Source organism: Lissotriton helveticus, chromosome 3_1, assembly GCF_964261635.1.
Source record: "Lissotriton helveticus chromosome 3_1, aLisHel1.1, whole genome shotgun sequence".
Lineage (NCBI taxonomy): Eukaryota > Metazoa > Chordata > Amphibia > Caudata > Salamandridae > Lissotriton > Lissotriton helveticus.
This window is the reverse complement of record NC_136061.1, coordinates 1,717,707,348-1,717,728,163: the sequence shown is the minus strand read 5'-3', so window position 1 is coordinate 1,717,728,163 and position 20,816 is coordinate 1,717,707,348. Positions and strand designations below refer to the sequence as shown.

At 46.6% G+C, this 20,816-nt stretch overlaps 1 long non-coding RNA gene across 2 annotated transcripts in view; it reads left to right on the top strand.

The window, feature by feature from the left end:
- LOC144825107 (uncharacterized) overlaps positions 1-20,816 on the top strand; it is a 572,034-nt gene that overhangs the window by 149,163 nt on the left and 402,055 nt on the right. The window lies entirely within an intron of this gene.

Genomic DNA, 20,816 nt, shown 5'->3' with positions numbered 1-20,816 from the left:
GTTCAGGTTTAGAGTTCGATTGTGGGAAGGCTAGAGAGGGAGGGGGGTTGCGCTCCCTTTGGAGGTAAGAGTTTTCTTCACTGAGGGGGACGATGTGAACTAGTGGAGTAGGGGTTAGCGGGGGGCTGTGAATCAGAGTTGTTAGGGGTTCTGGGATCTCTAAGGGCGGAAGACTGAGAACTAGGAGTGCTTCAGGAGCGAGGGAATGGGGGGTTGGGAGTCAATTGGGGATGAGAGGGGGGCTGAGTTCTGGGAGATTGGGTGATATAGGTGGAGGACAGGGGTTGGGAGATCGGGGGAGCTAGGGCCGAGGGTGAGGCCGGGGGTTGTGAGATAGGGGGAGCTAGGGCTTAGGGTGACGTATGACTGGCAGAGTGACTAAGCACTCGGGGTGAGGTCGCTGTGGTGGCGAAAGCCTGCTCCGAAGACTTGGAGTTTGTAAGGAGCCATTGGGGGGGAGGGGATCGGCTGGTGTGGGTAGTGAGCTGTCGCCATCTTTAGTGTGGGGAAGGGAGAGTCGAAGAACTCTAGGTTCTCGTCTTTCGCCTGAATTAGAATGGTGCCATTCCCGAAAATGGTGATGGAGATGTCTCTGGTCAGGGACTGTTGGTTCAGTGGGGAGATTGTTAGTTTACGGTTGTGTTCTGTGAAGGTGGTTTTGGTGACGGGAAGGAGTGAGTTAAAGATGGTGGACCACAGGTCAGGCCTGTTGGTATGGAAAATGAAATCCATTTTCCTCTGTCCTCTAGATGAGCAGTGGTAGGTGTCAACAACTAGTGTTTCGGGATGTTGCCTGATTAAATTCAGTTTGAAGCGTTTTTTTGCTTTAAAGGAGAGACTGTGTGGGAATGTTATAGCGAAGGTGTTCTGCCCCTAGTGGAGACAGGAGGTTGGGTTAGGGGCAAGGATGTGTGTCCATTTGCACGTCCGCGGGCATCCTAGCTGGACTAGGGAAGGCGTGGGACCTCTGGAGCACTGAAGGGGGGGAGTAAGACGGAGGGGGGCTGGGCTGTTCGGGGCAGAAGGTAAAGTGGTGTCTGACCAGTGTGGGGGTTGTGCTGTTCGACAAGGTAAGTGATGGGGTGTTAGGCACAGAGGGTGCTCAGAAGGGGTGGACTGGAGGTGGGAGGGGAGGAGGGGGTTCGAATGTCTAGGCGGTGGAGGGGAGTAGGAGGTGCGGTCAGGGGACCTCTCTGAGGGCGGGCCCTGGGTCCAAGAATGCAGATGCCCTCGGCTTAATTGGTTAGCTCAGGTGGCCATCGGATAGAGATCGGGCAACCCCTTTGTGAGGGTGAGAGCTCCGGTTGAGTGACCTGTTGGGTGGGCCTTGATTGCGCCAATCTCACTGGTCGCGTGGCGTGGGGTCGATTTGTTCGTGCGGGGGGAGGGCGATCGTGTGTTAGAGGGGGATAGCGACGGACTTCAAGCTCCTAGGGTGGACACTTGGAGTCTAAGCAAGGCAACTCTTTGAAGTCGGGCGGCCTATCTGCCGCAGGCTGGAGCTTGAGGACGTCGAGCGTGGCGGTGATTGGGTATACGGACAGGCGGCCCTTGTAGAGTGAAGCCGTTGGTTATTGGAGTGGCCGGTGTTGTCAATAGGGGGGGTCTCTGCTGCAACAAAATTAGGAGAGAGGAGGGGTCGCAGCTTAGCCTGAGACCTCCACTGCACCTACACTGGGAGAGGATATTCCGCCTCGTATTAAGTCCCTTAGTATCAAGGAATCGGGCAGAGCATGTCCAAAGTGGTGGCCATTTTAGGGACAGGCTGCCCTTTAAGTGTGAGGTGAGATAGGATCTGAAGAGGCCAGCGTTTTCCAGAGGTGGTTACTCTGCTGCATAATCAGGGGTAAGAGTCACTGTTATTTATGGGGCCTCCGATGCCCCTTTCCTAGGAGAAATTAATTAGTTGAGGTTGAAGCCATTCGTAGCCTGAAATCGGGCAGAACAAGACCGATTTCCATGCCCATTTGATGTTCAAAGTGGTGGCCATATTAGGGACAGGCGGCCCTTAGCGTGAGAAAATGAGATGGTACTTGTGTGGCGGACGGGGTAAGGCGCCCCTGTGGATCGGCGCTTGGATCCTCTGGCCGCGATGTCGGGCTGGCGGTGAGGGGGCCCTTTCGGTGCATTTGGGCTCACTTATTCTCCTTGAGATCCTTGAGCTTCGTGAGGCGGGCGCCCATCTTGGAGACAGGCAGCCCCGGCGGTGAAGAGCGTCTCATCGGGACCGACGCGGGGTCTGTGGCCTCTCGTACACGGTCTACTCTCCAGCTCTTCCAACGAGAACAGGCGCCCCTCTGCTGCAGCTCCCGTCACGCTCCCAGGATCTCGGCTCTGCGCCGCTCCCTTTCTCTCGGAGTCGCGATCCCGGCGGATTTAGTTGATGTTAGCGTTTAGTATGGGCATGATTGTTTTTCAATTTATAACGCACATATTTTTTAAGTTGGGACATTTCAGTCAGCGCATGCATTTATCACAATTTTGGCTTTAAATTGAGTATGTTTTCTGTGGTTGCAGCATGTTTTGGAGGAGGTTTCTGAGGATTCACTCGGGGAGTACAAGTTGAATGCAGCTTAAAGATTTATTTATGTTTGTGTGGTATCATTGAGTATGGTTTTTGATGTGCCTCTTTTATGTTACAGACTCCTGATGAAGGGCTTTGAGACTAAAATGCATAGGGTGAATTTTGTATGGCCAGCCAGGAGATATAATGTGAATTCTTATGTGCTTTAGAAAAAATCCTGGATGGGCATTTCTTTAGCGTTATAAGTTTAGCATCACAAGCCTCTGTGAACTTAAAAACTATTGAAGAGTATTGCAATAAACATGTATTACTATGGATTACATGGAAAAAACTTAGATTCTTGATGTTTGATTATTGCATTTAATGCTTTTATGGATGTCATGGCTCGAGTCTAGTGGGTGAGAGCCTACCAGCCAACCTATACTATATGCTATACATCTAACCAGTACTGTTAGATGTATAGCACAGACATACAACCTTGTCTTTAATGGGAGAAATTTAAAGTGCAAAAAAATGTTCTGTGAAACAGTTTCATAATATGGAACCTATTTCTGCACTTTACCCTTGGCTGCATTTTTCAGGTATAAATATGACATTGTGTCTACCAGCAACTAGGAGCAAGATGCCTGCTGTGTGTAAATGCCCTGAAGACATGGTGCCATATATACAACAGAAAAATACCGTTACCGGTAATGGCCTTTCAGGTATATAGCTCCCGGAGAGCGATATTTGCCATTGACCTGATTGCTTGATGGTCTATGCATCAAGCAATACATTGTTTAGGTGTACTTCTTGTGCTTTTAATCGGTGTCTGTCTGTCCCTTAAGTGTTTGTGAAAGAGTTAAGAATCTGTCAAAATCAGAGCGACCGCCTCCAAGCAGAACAGAACGTACACTGGTCCTGCTCACTCCAAGTTCACACTCTGCTCATTCAATTGGTGGCCTCTTTGCTGAGGCAGCGAGTGGAAACACCATTTAGAATTAATTTGTATAAGCGCAGAAATTACAAGAGCACCGAGTAGTGAAACCACCCAACCATGCTCATACATTGCCAAGTAGGGGAACACTCCCCTTATGGACTTATTAACTATCTGCCCGCCCACTGCTTGGTCTGATAAAGAGGGTGCCTGCCTATACCAAGGGAAACAATAGTCGCAGATGTATGTTTATGCGCTGCTCAAGTGTGGGTCAGGAGGATTTTTTAAATAATTTTTAAGGAGATAAACATTCTATTAAAGCACATCGCCAATGCTGCCTGTAGCCTCGCAGGTCCCTAGGCTTGAGGAGTGGAAGGTGCTTGGTGGGGACATATCCTGCTATGATGTTCTTTAAGTAGGCAGCTGTCCTTCGGGTACTAGTTTGGGCTTGTGTGCAGGGTTTCGGGGAGCATGGGCCTATCTGGCTGCTCAGTGAACTGCCCTATAGTCACTGGCTCCACACACTCTTCATCCATTCGCCTTTCAATAGCGGCAAGATGCCCCGTCGGAGATGAACAGTGCTACAGATAATGTCTGGATGAGCAGTGATGTTCAGTAGGTACAGTTTGCACAATTCAGAAGTTCTTGGAGTGGAAGAGAGGCGCTTAACAGGCACTCAGTGCACACCCTTCTCTTGGGCTCGCATTTGTAATTTGATGGATGCGGAAAAAAACATTTTATATTTTATATTCGGGGAAAGCATTACTACCTCATCAAGGAATGCGGTAATACCAGTTACAAGTACTCTTATTTTATAAGAGTATTGCAGACGGTACATAACCCCAGTGGACAATCTCATGAGTTGCAAGTAACAGTGCTTGCATACCCCCGATCTGAGCGCTATAACCACACCGTCTAAAAAAACAATTCCGGCCTTGAGAAGAGGGAGATCCAACTGACCCTGGCACTACTGCACCCCTCGACAATTTGAAAAATAGATCTCAGGTGCTCCCCACTAAAAAACATAAATAAATAAACCGAGCGCGGTATCCCAGAAGCGGGCGCCGCGCTCAGTCTTAAAGTGTAAAAAACAAAACCTAAAAAAAACAAGCCCAGGGTCCCATAGTGCTGCAGCCGCCATTGTCCCAATCAAAGTTCATTTAAAAAAAATAATGCTCACCCACCACATAAAGCCCACCGTGTAACGCCGCAAGGAAAGAATCCAGTCCGGATGGGCCGTCGTAACAAAAAAGCCTCACTTTCAATCGGAGGCCAGCATTTACCATAAAGGATGACGCCAACCAATGAAAATAATGGGCGGGGCATCGGCTCCACTTTGGAAATCTGCTCTATTACAAAAAGCCTCGCAGAGCGAGCAGGTCATGCGCGCTGCAACGCAGGTCTGTGAGACCTAAAATTTAACTCATGGCTTTGAGCTACTCTGAAGGTGTTTTTGAGCTACTGGTAGATCGCAAACGACTGGTTAGAGACTTAACATTTCCCTAATTTCGAGCAGTCTTTCCCATTTTAGTCACTGCTCCAGATTTTAAGGGTGCTTCCGGTTAAGTAGTTCTTACCACTTATTCAAAGGCCATTGCTCTGGTATCTTAAATTAAGTGTTGTATCAGGGGTTGTACTCTCATAGTCCACTGTTCAGGACTGTCCAAGTCTGGGACCATCTCCTGATATTCAGCAGTGTTTGTTCTATTTCATATGACTGGGTGTTGGCAGTATTCAACAATTGCTATATAACAGAGTTCACCTGCATTCCTCAGGATGTAATTTTATATTCAGCTGGTAATAGTTTGGATCCAGCATCATCTTGTCTGTAGTTAATTTATTTTTAAATATATTTTATAAATATTAAGAAAAACAATACAACAACCAACAAATAAAACATGCACATCTCCTAAATAAATAAATCAAGGAGTAAGCAACAGAGCAATCCCCCCCTCTCTCTCTATCCCTCTGAAAAAGAAGGAATAATTACACCTTACGTTGCCAGCCCCGTAATTACCTCGGACTCTCCAACCACTCAGTTTTTTTAACAGCATTAGCTCCTCATTACATGCCATAACGCATTTTAACATAGTCACTGTTTATGCACTACTTAAAAATGAGACCTAAAAAAAAATGTTCTTGATATTTTTCTTACAATCTGAGTGTGCGCATAATTACCTCATCTTCAGTTGCTTTAGATAGAAGAAAATTCTCCACTCTCTTACTCAAATACAACGAGGAGCTGCAGTCTAGCTCTGCAAAAACGACCCTGTAGGAAGTTTTAGCTTTCATATCTAACAGGGTGAAAGTAGCTGACTGATGCTTTTCTAATGTTTTAGATGGAATCCTTGTTTCCAGTTTGGTGTTGCATTCGTGGGCTTTTGAGTGACCAAGCATCCACCTACTTCATAGACAGGCTAAGGTAGGAAGGTATAAAAGCTCACCTTCGTTTGGGATGGCCCAGAGAGAGATACTGATTACTGGGAGTGATGCTGTCAGTCAAAACAATGCATTGAAGAGCATCTAATGTACAAATATGCAAGGAGCATTGCATAGCTTTGCACAAAAATTAGATCATGAACATATGCCACAAGGCAACATAGGAAGTTTTAGGCTCTCGGGTTGTGTGGTGAACAATGTCTGCGGTATATCTCCTAAACACTTTTGTAATATTTTTCACTCCTGACATGTCCATCTGTTATGTTCCTGGGTTAGGCCCATGTAGGGAAGCTGTTCCTTTCTTACATTGCCCCCTTTTTCACAGTAACATTTTGTCCGTGAACGTGTGCATATATTTACATGCACAACAAAGTTGAATTTGTTTCCTTGAAGCTTCGCACAACATTATCGAGATGCCTCGGACAACATGTACAAGGGCTCTTTACGCACATGTACAAATGTCATTCTATCATCATCCATGGGCGACAGACCTATCTACATATCCATAAAATTGCTGATACACAACTTACAGCGCAAGGCTGCTTCCTATTATAAATAATGAGCATCCCGATACATTAGCAGAGAAAGCACTTTAGCTCACACCTAGGGTACCTGCATGCTGAGACTTCTCCACGCAGAGGTTCTGACATCTCAGGAGGGGTGTCCAGTTCATGACCAAGATATGGTCCTAAATTCTCTCCCGGTAGGCAATGGGGTTGGATCGTCCCTAGGGGAGATTCTTGGCTCTACACCTCCATACACTCTAGGTACACAGAGTAGGATTTGCTTAGTAGGAGTATGCCTAATTACTGCCTTCTTTATGTGCCCGCATATATACACTGTTCTAGCACCATGGAAGAGCTGTACCTACTATTTACTCTTTTGGTGCTTGTAATCACGTTCATCTGCGTTTGTATTCTGATTATTGCAGCTCATGTATTTTATACAAGAATAAAGTTGGTTCAATAAAAATATTTTTAAAACGTCCCACTGTGTATTCTTATCTTATCTTAATAGGAATTTATAAAGCGCACGGTCACCCAGAGGTTTCATGGCGCTAGTCAGACAGGAGTCACATCAAAGGGAAGTTACCCAAGAGATTGCTCATACAGCCAGGTTTTAAGCATTCTTCTGAACGCCAGAAGATTATTGCTCATCCGAATTGCTAGTGGTAGGGAATTCCACAATTTAGGGGCAAGATAAGAGAACCTACACCCTCCCTGGCGTTTGAGCTTGAAGGTAGGGATAGACAAGAGCTGGAGATGGGCGGACCGTGGATTGCGCAGAGGTGCATGCCTAACTATTCGGCAGCTGATAAATTTGGGGCTACTGCCATGCAGGGCTTTGAAGATTATACACCCTGACTTAAAGGCGATGCGTTGGGCAATAGGAAGCCAATGAAGTTTGTCCAACAGAGGTCTAGCAGATAGCCATCTGGATTTGCTTGTAAATTAACCTTGCGGCCTGATTCTGTACCGGTTGGAGACGCTTGAGTAGGCCCAAAGGAAGGCCGAGATAGATGAAGTTGGAAAAGTCTAGGCAAGACAAAGCCAGGGCAATCACAACCTGTATCAGAGCAGAGTGGGTAAGCAAGTGGGCAATTTTCCTGCGTAGCTGGAATAAGCAGGACGAAACCACTGCCCCCACTTGGCCTCTAGGAGAGAGGTCGGCGTTCATGATGACCCCAAGACTTTTTACCGATGAGGAGGGGGCAGGAGAGGGACCCAGTTCCACCGGCCAATAGTGAGGGCCCCAGAAAAGTTCACTCTTTCCAGGCAAGATTAGTTTAGTCTTGCCCGGGTTGAGTTTCAGATGGGTTAGGTCCATCCAGCTCTGAATGTAGAGTGTAGTAGTTTGGAATTGAAGGATGGAGTCAGTGGAACTATCCAGGTTAATCGTCCCCGTAGTTGAAAGTGGTAACCTACATATTTTTTAAAGAATGAATCAGAGGCCGGAGGTACAGATTGAAGAGGAGTGGGGAGATGGATGAGCCCTGTGGGATTCCGCATGAAGTAGCAAGTTTAGGAGCAGTGAAGGAGGTGAGACGGACAGCTTGGGTTAAGGAAGGATTTAATCCGGTTGTAGGCAGCGCCGAGGATGCTGGCCTGTTTGACATGGTCCAGCAAGATTTCGTGGTCGACTGTGTCGAAAGCGGCCGACAAATCTAATAGCACTAACGCCTGGGCGTCACCTTTGTCGGCATTGGCTCTCATAGTATCCAGCAAAGCCAGAATTACAGTCACGGTAGAGTGGGCAGGCCTAAACCCTGCCTGATGCAGCTCTAAGTATTCTGTCTGCTCTATGAAATTGGATAGGCTCTTAGTCACATGAGCCTCTAAGATCCTACCCAAGAAAGGGAGAAGAGCGATGGGCCGATAATTGGAGAGGTTCACAGGGTCCGCCCCCGTTTTTTTGAGTAGGGGACGACTATAGCATTCTTAAAAGCGGAAGGGACCCTGCCCTGGTCGAGTGACTCATTAAGGAAGGGTAACACACTGTGAGGTAGGTAGGAAAGGACGTCTTTTATGATATGGGGGGGACAGCAATCATTAGGGGAGCCGGATTTGACACAAGTCAATAAATCTGAGAAAGTCGAAGGGCAGATGGTAGGAAAATGATCCAAGGTGGATACATTAATTATCAGGTTGTCAGGGGATTCCCTAAGCAATGTAATGGGAATACTGGCTTTGGTGGTAGAGATCTTCTCCAGGAAGAAGTTGTTCAGGGAATCACATAGGTCTTGAGTGGGAGTTTGTTTGGGAAGGATCCTTTCGGAATTACAAAGGTGGTTACCTATTGAGAAAATTTCGTTCGACTTGTTCTGGGAGTCTAATCTACTTTGTGAAAAGTAGGTTGCTTTAGCTCCCAGAATGGCAATTTTATATTCTTTATGGGCTAAAGAGAACTCGTGTTTGTCTTCCGGGGAGTAGCGTGATCTCCATTTTCTTTCCTCTTGGCGGAGCTCAAGTTTCTGTTTTTTTAGTTCAGCAGAGAACCATTTTTGGGAGTCAGAATGACGAGTGCGGGTGAACTTAGTAAGTGGAGCGTGAATATTACAGGCCGACTGCAGCCAAGAAGAGATATTGTCTTCCATAGAGTTGACATCTAAGTTAAAGGTGGGTACTGAGCTGGCCAGTGTGTCCGCAAAGGCTTGTTTATCTAAGGCCCTCCATTTTCCGCCCCCTGAAGTGATGTTCTTGGGCTTGGGAGGCATGATGACATTAAATTGAATAAAGTGATGGTCTGACCATATACATGGAGAGATGGACAGTTCTGTCAGTAAAAGATTGATGTACCAGATTTTGTCCAATGCGTGGACTTTAATGTGGGTGGCAGAATGAATGTGTTGAACAAAATTTCATTTTAAGAGTAAATCGAGTAACTCTGTAGCGTGAGGTCCTCCTAGGGCGTAGCTGAGCCAATAGTTCAAGTCGCCTATGAGTAAGATATTAGTAAAATTCATGGCCAAGTTAGCCTGCTGTTCACATAAGGAGATGGGAAAATTAGGCATGGGCTGGGGAGGCCGATAAAGCAGGACAAGAATAAGAGCTCCAGAGCTGGAGTCAAGTTTAATAACTAAATTCTCCACCGCCGGCAGAGCCAAAGGAGATATACAAGAAAATGTATGGTGTTTAAGTATAACTGCTGCACCGGGTCTACCTGAAGATCGATTAGCCTGCAGTATATAGTAATCCTGGGGTAGGGCGGCCAGGATATCAGGGATAGAGTCCTGGGACAACCAGGTTTCAGTAAGCAAAAGTATATCTGGTTTGTCTACTGAGAGCAGTAAAAAAATATCAAGCTGATGTTTGACAAGGGGACGTGTATTAAGGTACATGATGCGGAGAGCAGAGTGTTTAAAAGTGGTTGAGTCAGGGGTAAAGGAACAGTAAGGAGTGCAGGTAGGGGCAGGAAGGGGGCTATGTATGTGGAAAATTCCGTTTATTTTTAGGCGGTTACAGACGGCCACATCAAGAGGTGAGTGCTGTATGGAGAAGAACCTGAGTTCCTCTGAGGAGTATTTAAGAAAATGGCCAGAGTGCCTGGTCCCTGGGCCCGTCAGGGAGCGGACGGGTGCAGACGGGCTTGCCTTCGGCGCGCCCCCGGCGCGTCCGCTGCGCTTCCACAGTGTCACATGCATTTAAACGTAAGCTCTGCCTCAATCTCCTCCCCACTTGCGGCCGATTGGCTGAGGCCTCAGTGTGGTGTCAGGAGCGTCAAGAGGGCAGCAAGTGATTCGAACGATTTCTGGCGAGTGCAATTGTAAAACACAGAATCAAAATCAAGGTAACAGATTGCAAAGTGACAATTTTAAAACTAAATTAAAGCGAGCAACAGCCCGTCAGCGTGACAACAGGCCTAAAATCGCCTGAGGTCGCGTTGCGGTGAGCTTCCAAGCCTAGGCCCCGCCTCAATCTCCTCCCCCCTTGTGGCTGATTGGCTGAGGCCTCAGGGTGGTGTCAGGAGTGTCAAGAGGGCAGCAAATGATTCGAACGATTTCTGGCGAGTGCAATTTTAAAACACATAATCAAAATCAAGGTAACAGTTTGCAAAGTGACAATTTAAAAAATAAATTAAGGTAAGCAACAGCCTGTCAGCGTGACAACAGGCCTAAATTATTTTCTGTATATTTCTCTGCGCACACGTAAGCACGAGTGAATGAGCGAAAGGTTCAGATCTGTTTTCACGATTCCTGAGGGGACAGGGTTGTCATGTTCAGTGGTTGCCTGAAATAATTCGCCTCCTGGTAACGTTGGGGGGCTTATGGTGGCACTGTGAGCTAGCTTGTCTCTAGGCAAACATATCCTGTGGGGATCCCTGGAATCAGTCTAGGCACCTCACCCAAAGTTTATGCCGTCCAACAAAAATCCTCGTACTATGGATTAGTAGGAACTACACTATACATTGTTATGGTAATTCTTATGCATATGATTAGCAGAAGAATAACATATAGCAGACTATAATTGTTTTTATAACATCAACGTTTATGTGTGCACTCATTTTGAAGATTCTGACAGGTTTGTTGGATTCCAAAGAGCCCCTCACTCTCTTAAGCATAACCCATAGGTAGGGCTAAAAATCACCTGTCTGTTTTCCTTTTCTCTACAAGGCAAACAGTTTCCTTTGGGGGCTAAGAAAATTTGTCTGGATGTAAATCCCAAATATTTTGTAATTCTCAGGACACCAGGTTACATTTGCAAACCGTGATACAACATGTTCTCAGTTGTTGAGATCCCTAGTTCATGGATTGCAAATACCTCATTCCAATACATCTCACGTTTGTAGGACTATCGTATTCCAGGTTGAACCCTAATGCACTAATGTGTTGCTTATACTGTTATTACATGCCTTTCCTCTCTCGTAGCCCAGCTCCCACACTAGAGAGCGTTGAGCCTGAACAAGACAACCTTGAGAATGTGATAACATGTCCTCGTTCTACAGGTGGTAGCTCATCCTTTTGTACCTCCGTTGTTCATCAGTGCCCGAGCTGGAAAATTCCAGTCTGGGCAGGTCTTTAGGGGTGTTGACAATGCATATTATGTTTTTCCAAGTGTCCTGAAGTCAGTCCCCTTGCTAGCATTTAAGGAGGCTAGTCTGACTGGACTCCGCTCGAACGCAATTGCTAATCAATAACTTGGTTTGTATTCTCTACTGTCTCATCGACTCTTCATTTCTTGGAAGGCAGAGAGGTGGTCACAAGTGACCCCGGTTGCCCTAATCGGGTCACTTCCTTCAGTTGGCGCCCGAATAGGTACTCCATCGGGCTGACCCATCTTCGCCCGCGGATGGGTGGAGAGGACGGGGCCATGTCGGGTCGGATGGGCGGATCGGGGATCCCTGCATGACAGAGCTTAGTACTCGCAGCTGCCTGCCTGTCTGATCGGGCAGTCTCTTGCCCAGCGGTCATCCCGGCTGGGGTCCTGAAAGGCAAAACCCTTGGATCTGACCGTTTGGTCTGACGAGTCGGAAGTGGAGAATAGCTTTGTTCGACCTGTGTGCACCAGTTGAGTTGGTCTTGATTCTTGGTGAAAATGGCGCCATTTTGAATAATCTTTGGTAAGGTCTGAAGACCATTTCTTGGCTTGTTTGAACTGGGTTGGTCTGTGGACCGTTTACTTACGGAGTGTCTGCGGACATCATAAGGGATTTGGCTTACTCTTGAAAATGCCTGGGGCTTTAGTCTGTCTCTTTGGTGCAGTCTGTGGACTGACTCTTGGTTTCCCTTGTTTGATGCAGTTAACGTGTTGTTTATTAAGATGCCCTGTTTGAGCAAATCGTGGTGTTTGGGGTGCTGTTGTTCTGCTGAGGCTCGATTGGAGGAAAGAAAACCTGCACCTCCGGAAGGCACCCCGAGCTTTGATGTGTATACCAAGCACGGCATCAACCCGATTATGTTTAGTACACTATGACATAAATGCCACTGGACTCAAGCTATCCTGGCTGAAGAGGGGTGAAACCCCGAAACCGGTCCTAAAATTCTTGGTTCCAGTCAGGGGAGGTCCTGGCCTGACAGTTTGGGCTGGACTGTTCCCATTGGGCACAGGGTCAAGACTGATTTGCATATGGCTGGGTTGAAACTGGAATGGCATGGTGAGCAAAAAAAGATGGATTTGGGCCCAGATCTCTTTACTGGGGTGAATGTATGACATTGTTCTGCATTCTGTCCATTAATTGTTGTTTTTACAAATATACGAGGGACAATGCCGAGCTGCAATGGCCACTAAAAGGTACCTTTGATGAACAAAAACTGAATTTCCTGTAGGATAAATTGTTTGCAAAACAAAGTAGACAGTCGATGTTTGATTCTCTTCAGATATTGCAAAAGGAAGCGAGGTAAAGACGCATGAAAGCAGAAAAAGAGGCCCGGAGAGGGAAGATGCAGACAATGAGTTAGAAAGCAGTAGTGTATGATAGAGAGAAAATAGAAAAAGGTATAGAGTGTGCTGATAGGAAGTTTTGATTGCAATGTGACAAATCTTATGTCGCCTGAGAGGAAGGCGATACATTTGTGGAGGAGCTGTTAGATACCTGACCTCCACCTCCCTATGCCCTGCAGAGAACATACCCTGCTGTCCCGCCGCCTCAGTCTTCCGCCCCTCCTGCTTCCACCTCTGGTTCTTCTGCTCTTGACTTGCCTATTTCGGCTACGGCACCTACTGCTCTTTCTCTAGCTTCACATGCCGCAGATGCAGTGACTGCAAGTCTTCCCGCTGCGCCTATTGTTTCTGCTTATGCTCTTTCTCCATCTCTCACACCCTCAACACAGCCATTAATTACTTTAGTTACTGCCCCTTTATCTATTGTGTCTTCCTCAAATGTCTCTTCGCCCGACATTGCTGAGTATTGGGATGCTGGTGCCTCGACCAGATGAAGGGAATTGGGCAGCAGCTCGAGAACGAAATGGGCGGGTGTTGATTCGATCTGATGTGGAAATGAGGAGAAAATAATGGTGGCTGATCAGGCCGCACAGTGGCCTCGGAATCTGATTTACAGTGTGGAGGATGTGTGGAGTGTAGTGAAAGATTATGAGCCTTTTGTGCAACAGCATGCCCTCAAACATGTGTCGGCCATACTAATTGGGTTGTTGGAACATTGTTTCAATAGTGTTGCACCTCAGATCATTTATGACATCCGGGACCGTATATATGCTGCCGACATGGCTCCTAACAACGTTTTAAGTAATGTTGCCACACTGATTGGTTTTCGTGGTAGGTTACAGGAGAAGACACCAACAACAGTCTCCTAGTTTCCGCTGAGGGAAGTCCATCCAATTTTTCACCCTGAGATACCGGAGCTGCGCAATCAGCAGGATACCGTTATCAGACAACGATTAGAGGCCCACTTTCAAGAACAATGGGTTTATACTCCATGGAAAAGGAGCTAGGCTTTAGCTCTTAAGAGTCAGTTGCCAGACCCTAGGAAAAATCTGACTGTATATTACAAAGAATTGACAGAGGCCGCCTCGTCTAAATTGATGATGTTGGAAGATATCAAGATGTTTTTCGGTTTGTTGGTACTGGTGGATATTTGGAGGTAGGTGCATACACAGGACCACGTTGTGGAGTTGGGTGGCACTTGGGACGAGATCAGGGCATGGGATAAAGAGAGGAAGCCTGGTGAGATGCCTAGGACAGAGATACTAGCTTTGCCGAGTCGCATTATTACTTTCATGCATTCCCTCATCCCACCTAGATGGGTAGATTGGGACAAGTTAGCAGCATGTGTCAGAAGAAAGATGAAAGTGTATCTGATTTTTTTACTAGATTTGAAGGTGTGTTTTGGGATTTCAGTGGGCAGGATTTGGCAATGGAGGGGGGTGTCCGGTTGCTCGTTAACAGGTTTGTCACAAACCTGCTTCTGGAGATAGTGACTTGGTTACAGGCTTCGGAGAGCACTTCGACTACATCCTCCCCTTCAGTGATATTGAGTATGGCCCAGTATTATGAACATAGGGAAAATGAGGAGAAGGAAAAGGCGGAGAACAAAAATAAAGAATTGAAGACGAAGGTGTTGATGCAGCAGGCAGCTAGGAGACGGTGGAGGACGTTGCAACCGGTCTGGTCCCACAGCTGCCCCGCACTAGCAGAAATAGTGAACCTGTGGAGCCGAACCGTTGTGCGTATTGTAAGAAGGAGGGAAACTGGCGAAGTGAGTGCTCGGAGTTGTTACAGAAAGTTGCGGCCCCCAGAGGACGGGGTCCTCACAGACAGGGTCGTGGTGGTCGGGACGAGGTTCAGGCAGATGAGTCGCTAAAGGGTCGCTCTGATCAGAACTATTTTGATGACCCTCAAGGAAGCAGTACTATCACGATGATTATGATATGGATGAGGTGACAGGGATGTCTTAAAGCTAGGACAGCCAGGGGCAGGGTGAGGGACCAGTTCAGATACCTGTAGATCAGCGTGGTCCTTATGTCACAGCGGATTTGCATGGCTCAGTCAAAAGGTTTTTGGTGGAAACAGATGCAATGAATAGCTCTGTTTCTCGTTCGCTGGTCTCCAGGGCAGCTCTGTCTGGCAAAAATAATGTTTCGCAGGCTTTTTAGGCGTACCGGTCGTGAGTCCATTTCTAAGCCCCTTGCCTTGACTATTGGCCCTTTTACCGTAGATTTGCCATTCTTATTGACAATAAATTTCAGAGAGAATTTAATGGGACTAGATTTGTTGAAGAAGTTGCATGCAACAATTTTATGCATGCAACACTTTTATGTTCTCCGGTTGGTGTCTATATGACGATAGGACCCAATGTAGCTAGTACCAAGCAGTGTTTTTCCAAAGATGCTCTGAATTCAAAGATGTCACCCACGTTTTTGGGCTACAGGTGATACGGACATAGGGTTGTTGCAGATACCTCCTGTCTCTATCAAAGTCAAAGACAATGCTGTGTTGCCTTGTATTCCTCAGTACAAAATACTGCAGGCAGGGGAACGGGCTCTATTGCAGATTATATAGGATTTGATTAAGTCAGGAGTTTGATTTGATTTGATTATTAAATTTGTAGCGCACACGAATGCCCGAGGGCGTCTTGGCGCTAAAAAGGACTATGCCTGCAGGAGTAGGAAGAGCTGTGCGAGAACAGGAAACTGGGCTGTGCTGAGAAAAGCCAGGTCTTCAGGTTCTTTCGAAAAGACAACAATGATGGGCTGTTTTTTATTTCTACAGTTAACTTGTTCCAGGTTTTAGCTGTGTTCAGTTGGAAACCTCTCCCCCATCGTAGTTGTTTAAATCTGGGTGTCTTGAGAAGCTTGGCACTGCTGGACCTAAGAGTCCTAGACAGGTCGTAATGTAGTAGATTAGTTTTGAGAAAGTGAGGGCCTGATCCACGCAAGGCTTTGTATGCCAGGCAGGCTGACTTGAATTGGATTCTTTTTTCCACGGGTAGACAGTGGAGACTTCTCATTTTAAGGGCCACTGGTTCGAACCTGGGAATATCCAATACCAGCCTGCCTGCTTCGTTCTGGAGGTGCTGAAGTTTTAGTAATAACTGTTTTTGAAGCCCTGCATACAGGGCATTCCCATAATCCATTTTGGATAGTGCCAGCATAGTTACGACGGTTTTGCAGGTGTCAGAAGGGATATATGGCAACAGTTTCCTAATCAGCTTCAGTGTGTACCATATAGAGGAGGCGAGTTTATTGATTTGAGCCTTAAACGTAAGTTTGGAGTCAAACATGAACCCCAGGTTCCTTACGTTGTTCACAGGTGTCGGACATCTGCCAAGACCATTTGCGTGACCAGTTGTTAGGTTCAGCCCCCAGCAACAAGACCTCTGACTTATCACCATTCAATTTTAAGCAGTTTGCATGCATCCATTGACTGACCTGATCCATGCAGTGCCTAAATCTATCCGTTGTGTTGTTTGATATTGCCACCACTATGTGGGTGTCATCAGCGTAGGACACGGGTAAGAAGCCGCAGTTTCTGATGATGATTGCTAGTGGGGCAGCATATATGTTAAAGAGGGTGGGGCTTAATGATGAGCCCTGAGGGGCCCCCCAGGGCGACTTGAAAGGTTTAGATGAGATTCCCCAAGCTGGACCGTGAAGGTTCTTTCTCCCAGAAAAGAGGCCAGTAATGCGATTGTAGATGCATGCAGGCCTATTTCCTCCAGACGGGTCAGGAGTATATCATGATTGACGGTGTCGAAGGCTGCCGAAAGGTCTAACATTACGAGGGCAGCCTTTCGACCTGCATCCAGTATACTCCTAATTTCCTCCGCTGCCATAATCAGAGCGGTTTCAGTCCTATGTTCCTCCCGGACCCCATATTGTGATATATCTAGGACATGGGAGTCCCTAACGAACCCAGCAAGTTGAGAGTTCAGGTGTTTTTCCAAAATTTTGGCCGGGAATGGGATTCTCGAGATTGGCCCATAGTTAGCAGAGATTGAAGGGTCAAGGTTAGACTTTTTAAGGAGAGGTAAGACAGAGGCCGCTTTCCAAGCCTTCGGGAAACAGTTGGCCTGTATTATTTTGGCGAAGAGCAGCTGTAGTTGATTGATAAGCATCTCAGGGAACGTATGCAAGACCTTAGGAGGACAAGGGTCCATGGGACCCCCTGACTTGGTTGACATAATGAGATGGTAAATCTGTTCTGCTGAAGGGGCTGAGAACTGGAATTATGGGGAACTTGTGCTTTCCGGGATTAGGCTGAGAATTTCCTATTGCATGTGAGTTGCAGTATGGAGTGGAGAGGGATTCATAAATGGGTCTCACTTTGTCAGTGAAAAAAAGCCCCAATTCGTTACACAGATCTAAACTGCCTTCTATCTGTTTAGCAGCTGGCTCAGTGAGTTTTTTTAGCAGTGGCAAAGAGTTCCTTGCTAGAGTTTTTGGCCTCCTTGATTTTTTTTATGAAAAAGGACGATTTTTCTTCAGCTATCAGTTTCTTATAGGTAGCTAGTGATTTGCAGTAAACTTCTTTCTCCTTATCCTCACAGTTAACCCTCCATCTCCTTTCGGCCCGCCTACGTCGGTTTTTGCAATCTTAATTTCGCCGAGAACTAAGGCTCAGAGGTGTTTTTCCTCTTGTGGTTTTTCTTTTTAATAGGTGCGACTGAAAGAACCGCTGTTTTGATCCAGTTATATACTTGATCCGTGACTAGATTACTGTCCTTGTCTAAACCTGATACAGTGGCTCCAAGCTGTGCGTGCAGGTTGGCTATATCAATTTTATCCCATTCCTGGTAAGAGAATTGCCCCCCCTGCTGGACCCTGGACGTTTTTGCATGGCCAATAGTTAGGGCGAAATTGACGACTTTGTGGTCTGCCCAGGGGACCAAAATTACATCACCTATTTTGATGTTAGGATTAGAGGAGAAGATCCCATCCAAAGTGTGACCAGAGGAATAGGTTCCTTGTTGGACTAATTGGGTCATGCCGCAGCTAGCCATAGTCTCTGAAATAAGTATCGTGTTTTTTTCTGAGACTTTTTCAAGGTGGATATTAAAGTCACCCAAGATAGTGTAGTCTGCCCCAGAGAGACTGGACTCAAGAGTGGGCCCAACAGTTGTGACAGGAGGGTACTGGCCTTAGGCAGCCTGTACAACAGAAGGCCATCAAAGGTATAGTTATTAGTGATGCCGATTTTAAAAGGTAGAGTCTCGCACTCAGGGGAGCTCCGGACCTCCATGCCCGAATCTGAAATGCATCTTTACTGATGATGGCAAGCCCTCACCCAGCTTCCCATTTCTATCTGCCTGAAGGATAGAGTATCCCTCCGGGACTGCTAATGCCAGATCAATATCTGAGGTATATATATATGTGTCAATCAGGTTGGCTACTTCAGTATTATGTTTTACTAGGGACCTTACATTCACCAGAGCTGCCTTTATCTGTTTACTTAATTACACTCCAGGGGTTGTTGAGGAGACGGAAGCAAATGTGTGTAATAGTCCTATTCTTCCCATTCTTAAGAAGGCACCATTTGATTCCTCGGGTGCTCATCCTGATGTCTGTTGTTTCGCGATTGATTTGCGAGAGGTTAATAAAATAGTGGCCCTCAGTTCCCAGTAGCCCCCGACATTACAGCCCTTCTGAAGATGATTCCTGCCACTGCAAAGTTCTTTTCTGTGATTGATTTGAAAAATGCTTTCTTTATCTTTCCCATTCATTCAGATGTAAGTAAGTAAGTAAGTGTCGGAATTTGTAAAGCGCACAACTACCTCCACCGGAGGTGTCCCGGCGCTGTCCGTATACCGCTTAGGAACCCTTCCTGGCTTTCCTGGGAAATGTCCACTCCTGGGCACCCCCCAGGTGCAGCCAGGCATTCCAGCGCTTTTGGGGCCGTTGTGGAGACTAAGCAAGCTATTGCCCAGAGTTGCAGCGTGGGACCCATGATCAGAACAGGCACTGAGGTGAGAATATCCAGTCAGGGGAATTAATGAGCCTGAGACCCGCAGAGGCGAGAATCGAACCCTGGTCCCTGGCCAGAGCTCTGCATCAAGGTCTGCCTGCTGTAACCATTGAGCCACACTTCTCCACTAGCAGATAGCAGGAATATTTTTGGATTTACTCTGGCCGGCAGAAGTTTCCGATTCTGTGGCGCTCCTCACAGCTATACTGAAAGTCCTAGTATATATAGTCAGCTTTAAAAAGCCAATTGGATTCCCTCACACTTCCCCCAGGTAATGTCTTACTGCAGGACGTAGATGACCTCTGACACTGAAGAAGGTTGCAAAGATGCAATGGTCAAAGTATTACTGCATTTGCTACAGCACGGACATAAAGTGTCCCTTTCAAAGTTTCAGTATTGTTCAGGAAGTCACCTACCTAGGTCACCTACTGTCGAAGGAGGGAAGGAGATTAACACACGAACGTGTTAGTGCTATTGTCAAAATGCCCATCTCTAAGACTCAAAGGGATGTGCAAGTTTTTAATGGCATTACTTTGTATTGTTAGCACTGGATACCAACTTTTCCTTACTAACAAAGCCGCTGTTGCAGCTAACCACTAAAGATGTGAATAAACCCTTGCCATGGACTCCTGTATGTCAGCAAGCATTTGAGCTATTAAAAATTGACCTTTGCTCTGCACCTGTGCTTGGCACCCCAGATTATGCTAAGCTGTTCGTGTTGTACATACACAAGACGGCTGGTTGTGCGCTCTCTGTTTTAACAGAAGCCTTTGGAGGTAAGCAGAGGATGTGTGCTTATTTTTCAGCTTTGCTGATAACGTCGCGAGAGCCCTCCCGAGTTGTCTTAAGAGCGGTCGCGGCTGTGGCCGTCTCTATCCGACAATCAGCAGGGCTCGTCGTTGATACCTATCTCACAGTTATGGCACCTCATGCTGTGGATACACTTTTGAACAAATTGAAGACACAGCACCTCACCTTTGCATGCCTGACCGGCTATGAACTGACCCTCTTTGCGCCACATGTCACAATTAAAAGATTTGCCACTCTGAACCTACCCATATTACTACCCCTCCCTTCTGAAAGTGAGGAGATAGACGTGCATGATTGCATTTTTCGTACAGAAGAAGAGATGAAAGGTCGGGTAGACCTGACTGATGGTCCCTTATCTGACCCACAAGGGGAAACTATATGTCGAGGGCTTTTGTTTTAAACTACCAGATGGCACCACCATTACGCTGCATACTGTGATTGAGACATCACGTGTTCCTTATCAATCTGCCCAAACTGCAGAACTCGTTGCTCTCCTTCGAACCTGCGAGTTAAGTGAGGGACTGACCGTCAATATTTATTCTAACATCCAGTACAGTACGCCTTCGGGGTAGCCCATAATTTTGGTCGGCTCTGTGCGGAGAGGGAATTCTTGACTTTGCATGCGTTAAAAATCCAGAATGGCCCACTGATACAAAGGCTTTTGTCAGCTCTGACACTTCCCAAAAAGCTGGCAATAGTGAAGTGCATTGCCCACAAGGCAATTACTGATGATATAGGGCGGGGAAATGCGTTTGCAGATCAGACAGCTAAGGAGACAGCCCGATTATAAAATGAAAAGAATGTTTGTGGCAGGTCCCGCTAGATGGATACCCGACGGTGCGATGTTCGAAGATACATTGGAGAATGTTAAAGAGATTCAAAGCGAGGCAACAATTGAGTATTTAGCAATTTGGCAGGAGAGAACAGGATGTTTAGATGAAGAAGGGTGCTGGACTGAGAAGTCCGAGAAGTAGAGATGTATGTTACCAGATGCATATCAGATGCATATGTACTAGTCACGATGGCGCCCAGGCCAGCTCACATTAGTGCAAAGGGAATATGTAAGTTGTTAGACTCGGTATGGCAGAACGAAAACATCCCTACGGTAGCTGCTCATCTGGTGAATTACTGCATGGTCTGCATGATACACAATCCTGGAAGAGGTACCCCTACACCCTCTGTCAATTTTGCACCACCTTCCTTCCCTTTCGAGGTTCTCCAGATGGATTTCATCAAAATGGAACGAGTCAACAATTTGAAATATGTGTTAGTG